Source organism: Myotis lucifugus, unplaced genomic scaffold (genome assembly GCF_000147115.1).
Source record: "Myotis lucifugus unplaced genomic scaffold, Myoluc2.0 scaffold_22, whole genome shotgun sequence".
NCBI lineage: Eukaryota > Metazoa > Chordata > Mammalia > Chiroptera > Vespertilionidae > Myotis > Myotis lucifugus.
Genome location: NW_005871070.1, coordinates 4,342,980 through 4,349,106, shown reverse-complemented (window position 1 = coordinate 4,349,106; position 6,127 = coordinate 4,342,980). Strand labels below are relative to the sequence as shown.

The 6,127-nt window shown below is 44.7% G+C and overlaps 1 protein-coding gene and 1 pseudogene across 2 annotated transcripts in view; one reads left to right on the top strand and one right to left on the bottom strand.

The window, feature by feature from the left end:
• The window catches only part of KIAA0391 (KIAA0391 ortholog), a 146,591-nt gene that overhangs the window by 30,737 nt on the left and 109,727 nt on the right, over positions 1-6,127 (top strand). The window lies entirely within an intron of this gene.
• Positions 2,671-3,436, bottom strand: LOC102417988 (annotated as a pseudogene).

The window sequence follows — 6,127 nt, the reverse complement described above, 5'->3', positions numbered from 1 at the left end:
TTTTTTGCTTCTTCGCATTTCAAATCTTTGACTTGATCCTTGCGACCCTCTGGTCTGCTGTTGGGAGTCTGTATATATTCTTTATTTCAGTCAGTGTATGCTTAATTTCTACTTGGTCCTTATCACAACAATCGAGGGTCTCATTAGATTTCTTGTACATCTCATTGAGTTTATCGGCAGACGCTAGAAGACTCTTGAAAAGACCTCAAAAGTGTGGTTTTGAATTCTATATCCAGCAGCCTGCTTTCCTCCAGTTCTGTCATTTGTGTCCTGTTTCTTCGTCTTGGCATTTTTTTATCTTCGCTGTGTCGATAGAGTGGCTTTCTGTGCTAAGTGTCCCAATTACCTGAGGTAGACACTCTTGGTGCACCCCCTTGTGGTCTTTGTGCGCAGTCTTGTTGTAGCTAAGCCTTGATTGTTGTAGGTATCATTGGGAGGGATTTGACCTCCAGGCCAACTGGCTGTGAGAATCAGCTGTGTCTGCAGTGGGAGAACTTCTGTCCTCTAGGGAGGTGCTAATCTAGCCTTTGCCTGAGGCTATCTGGCAAATGGCTCTGCGCAGGGCTTGGGTGGGGCGGGTCCCAGGGGATCAACAGGGCGGGCAGAGCAAGCAGTTAAGCAAGCAGTTATGGCTGCTCTCAGTCCTGTCCCCAGAGGCTCTGCCTCTCAGTGTCCCAGCAACCGCTGCAAACCTCGGAGAGAAAGCTGCCCTCGAGATCCGACCAATGCCAGACAGTCCTGCTTCTCCCGTTTGAGTCTGGGTCCCTAGAGACTCGCCCGGAACTGGAGCTCAGAGCCTGAGACTCCCTCCCGATTGAAACAGACAACCACGCCCTCAGCCGCCAGCCCGCTCTGCGCGTACCTCCGCACCTTAGTATTTCACTTCCGCACTGCGCCTCCTCTCAGTCTCGGTATGCTTTTCTCTTTCCTTCTAGTTGTGGAATTTCCACTCAGCCAGCCTTCCTGTGGTTCTGGGTGATGTCCGTTCCGTCTTTTAGTTGTATTTTTGAAGTGGTTGTTTAGTGAAACTTTTTCTGTCCTTTGCGTAATTGACTGAGGGTTATCATTTTGTATTTCAAGACAAAAAAATATATTATCTTCTGTCCCCTTTTTCCCCCACTTCTCTTCCTCTTCTTCTTTCTTTTTTCTCTTTCTAGCTGTATCATTTTCCATTGTATTGAATTATCAAAATTTAATTACTTATTCAGTCTTCTATTAATGGTTATTTAGGTTAAGTCTTTTACTATTACAAAAATGCCACAGGGAATCATCTTATACATCTGTAATTTCTTACATATTCTAAGACAGCTTGTAAGGTAGATCCCTGCAAATTTAATTGGCCTTCATGGAAATTTTATCAGTATACATATATACAGATCACCAAAGTGTAAGAATTCTGTGTCTCCACACCTTTGTGCTCCAGTGTGCCTTCCAACATTTTGATCTTTGCCTATCTGAAGTGAAAAGTGAATCTTGGTATAGGGTTAATTTGCATTTTCTTTTTTTTTTTTCATTGAAAGTCGTTTATTTCTCTGGTGGAAGTGAGCTATGTCACTACAACACTAACCTTTTTTTCTAGAACAGTGTAAATAACAATGTATGCACATCTTAAATTTGGTAGGTCATTTTTTGATACAACAGAAAAATAAATACATAAAAATTAAATACTTAAACCCAACATTTGGTATTAATAAATAAATAGTGTCAACTTCACTTATGAAGGACGACATAGTTTGGTTTATAAAATATCCTCACTGTCATGGTATTTGGGTTAAAAATATTTTGAATATTAAATGTTTCCTTTTTGCTTTAATTAATACAGTACAATCACCATCAAGCTCCTATTGTAACTCATTTTCATCTGTGGTAAAGTGACTATTTGGTCCATGGCCCAAGTTACATATATCATACTTCTGTCAAACTGAAACAGTATGTTTATGGGATACCAAGTTTATAAGCTACAATACACTTACTAAGCTGTCAGTCCCTCACAATTTTTTAGAAAAATATCTACATTTGTCCTTATGGATGTCAAAATATTACATAATCATTTATTTAAAAAGAAAAAAGATACACATTCATACTGTGAAATTATTAGGAAAATACTCTTGCAAATAAACTATATAAAGATAAAATACACTTCAACGGTATGTGGGTTTTTTGTTTGTTTTACAATCTATAATAATAAAAGCGTATTATGTTAATTAGACCAGATAGCCAAATGGCCTTCCAGAAGTCCTTCTGGGTGAAGCTGTGTTGGCGGGGGCCGAGGCAGAGGTAGTTAGGGGTGATCAGGCAGGCAGGCAGGCAGAGTGGTTAGGTATGATGAGGCAGGCAGGCAGAGTGGTTAGTGGCAATCAGGCAGGCCAGCGGTTAGGAGTCAGCAGTCCTGGATTGCGAGAGAGATGTCCAACTGTCGGTTTAGGCCCGATCCCGTGGTATCGGGCCTAAACCGACAGTTGGACATCCCCCAAGGGGTCCTGGATTGCGAGAGGGTGCAGGTTGGGCTGAGGGACATGCACCCCCCGTGCACGAATTTCGTGCACCAGGCCTCTAGTATTCTATAAAATGCTGAGAAATTCTAAGGGAAAAACTACTCCCTTTCACATAGTTTAATTATAGCAGCTTTTGCATAGCAATATTTAAAGGAAGTTTCATACTTTTGTTTCCTCAGCAAGAGAAGGATGAAAGAGAATCTTCCAATTCACAATTTTTTGGCCATAAGTCTTTCTTCAGGAATGGTTGCTGATGCCAAATCTCCGATAAGTGTATTTCTTGAACAGTGAACAGGCCTATCTGGGTATAAATGAGGGATATCATTGCAAGGTGTATCCAAGTAGGTTCTTCAGCTCACTGGGAGAGTGGGTGAAATATAACCACAAGTTCTTTTACAGAGTGGCTACTCCTCTCTGAACTGCAAGAGCAGGGGTGACTCGTAGACAGCGTCATCATTTGAACCAGAAAGGATGACACAGGAGAAACTAAGGAATCTGGATGGCACAGCTGAAACATCTCAGGTTTAAACTTAGCATTTGCTCTCTTCACATATTCCTCAAGCGTTGTGATAAACGTATTACATGTGGCACTAAGTAGAGAAGAGGCTTCATTCATGTTCTCTATGTTGGGAGATGAATGATCTTCATCATGGTGAACAAATTCTTGAATTATATGAATTATGTATTTAGGTCACAGAAGAGGCGAAGTTCAGACATTGTGGTTTTCAGAGATTCACTGGTTTCACTTAATTTACTTTTTTAGTCCTAGTATCAGTCAAACAGGCTTTAGAGCTCCCCAGAACAACCAGCCAGCTCTGTCTTGCAGCTGCATTCACCACTTTCATGTAGAAATGCTGCTCTCCTGGAATGATTAATTCCTTTCTTGTGTCGTCTGCCAGATGGATTTTAATTTTACAAACTGCCATCTTTATACTTCCTTTGCTCCTGTTGCAAACATCATCTTGTGTATCATAGTAGGACAGGATTACATTATTTAAAGCAAACCATTGAGGCTGTCAACCTATGAGATAGTTGGTCCACTTGTACAGACCTCTTCCATGCTTCGGAGCCTGACACTGCTCATCCTGCTGGTCTGGCACCAGCCTTCCAGCCACAGTGATTGGGTAGACTGGACAGCCGTTCCTAGCCCTGCCGACCCCTCCCCTGGTGGCCCTAGCCAACACCAAGCCTCCCTCAGCCCGTGAGCACCCTAGTATCTGGAGGCCCATAGAGGGCTGGACTGAGGTGGCCACAGGTGGAGCTCGGGGACCAGGAGGAAGTGTGGGTTCAGATATCTCTGGGTGAGTCTTGGCCATCCTCCTGCTCTAGTTTCCTCATCCCAGCTGCTCCCTGTTTGTTTTCATACATTTTTCTTGATAGGTCAAGTAATCTTTTCATAGATTTAAAGCCAGTTAGATTTCTGCTAACTGCTTGCTTCTGTCTTGTCCTTTTTTTTATTGATTTGTAAGAGCTCTTTATTTGAAAAATTGTGATTTGAATTACAATCTTCTGAGGCCTTTTTTAAAAAACAAACAAAACTTAAGATATTTAGTTTTCCGTGCACGTTTTAAAATAGGCACATTTATCAAACTTTTTTCTTATGGCTCCTGGGTTTCATACTTAGAAAGGTCTTTTCCATTATAAGATTACTAGAGGCCTGGTGCACAAAATTCATACACGGGTAGGGTCCCTAGGCCTGGTCGGCGATCAGGGCCAATCTGTGGGGCGATCGGAGGGCCCCCTGCTGGCACCTGCCTTGGCCAGCCTGGTGCCACCTGCTTGCTGGCCTCGCCCAATGCTGCTGTTGCTGGCTGCCTCCCTCTGCAGGGCAACCAGCAGGGTAATTGGGGGCCCCCCCTGCTGGCACCTGCCTTGGCTGGCTTGGGGCCTGAGGTCTGGAGGCAGCTCCTGTGTTGGTGGTCATTGTGGTGGTCATTGTGTGTCATAATGACCGGTTGTTCCATTGGTTGTTCGATTTGCATATTAGGCTTTTATTATATAGGATTAAACAATGAACACTCACAAACAAAAAACCTCCCTTTGCTCCCTACTATTTTTGTTGTTTTCCATTAAATTTTTTATTCATTTGGAATTTTTCTGGTATAAATGAGATATGTAGTTCCCACTTGATTATTTTCCTCTACCTAATTACCCAGTTATGTCAATATCTTTTAACAACCCATATTTTCCCCCCACCACATTGGGATGCCACTTTTAGCATATATCAAATTCCCATTAATACTGGGGTCTGTTTCTGAACTTTGTTCTCGTCCATTACCTTTTGTACATGATCATGTTATTTTGTTTGTTTTGTTAACCCTCACCTAAGGATATTTTTCTTTCCCATTGGTTTTCTTTCCTTTTTTTTTTTTTTTTGAGAGAGTGCAAGGGAGAAAGGGAGTGGGGGAGAGAGAGAGAGAAACATTGATGTGAGAGAGAGAGAGAGACATGGCCAGGGCCTGGGATTGAACCTGCAACCTAGGCATGTGCCCTTGACTGGAAATCAAACCCGAGACCTTCGGTGCATGGCCCATGCTCTAACCACTGAACACACTGTCCAGGGCATACATGACCATACAATTTTGATTGCATGCTATAGTTGTATTACATACCTTAACATGTTAAGCACCATGTCAGTCACCGGTGACTGACACTATACTTTCCATCCGGACCGGTTAGTCACTGGTGCTGCCAGCATATTGGTGAAATCGGATATCGTGGGCTAAACGGAAAGGAAGACAAAACAGGCTTGGTGCTTAACGTGTTAATATGTGGTAGGGATAATCCTTAGAACTGGGGTTCTGGTCCCTTAATAAACTTTCAAATGGTAAATATTATAGACCCACAAGAGGCCCAGTGCATGAAATTTGATCACTTGATGGGGGGCGGGCGTCTCTTAGCCCGGCCTGCGCCCTCTCGCAGTCCAGGAGCCCTAGGGGATGTCTGACTGCCAAGGAGGTGGGAGGGACTCCCACCACCGCCACTCCGCTCACCAGCCGTGAGCCCGGCTTCTGGCTGAGCGCTGCTCCCCCTGTGGGTGCGCACTGACCACCAGGGGGCAGCTCCTGCGTTGAGTGTCTGCCCCCTGGTGGTTAGTGCACATCTAGCGACCGGTCATTCCGCCATTTGGTCGATTTGCATATTAGCCTTTTATGCCTGCAGGATTAGGCCGAAACCGGCTCTCTGACATCCCCCGAGGGGTCCCGGATTGCAAGAGGGTGCAGGTCAGGCTGAGGAACCCTACTGGTGCACGATCGGGGCTCGGGAGGGACGCGGGAGTTTGGCCAGCGGGGAGGGACCACAGGAGGGCTCCAGGGCATGTCTGGCCCATCTGGCTCAGTCCCAATCAGCCAGACCCCAGCAGCAAGATAACCTACTGGTCAGAGCATCTGCCCCCTGGTGGTCAGTGCACATCATAGTGAGCAGTTGAGCAGCCTTAACATATCATTAGCATATTATGCTTTGATTGGGTTGAATGGACGACTGGATGACCAAACACTTAGCATATTAGGCTTTTATTATATAGGACTAGTGGCCCGGTGCACGAAATTCGTGCACGGGGCAGGGTATCCCTCAGCCCGGCCTGCACCCTCTCCATCTGGGACTCCTTGGAGAATGTCCGACTGCTGTTT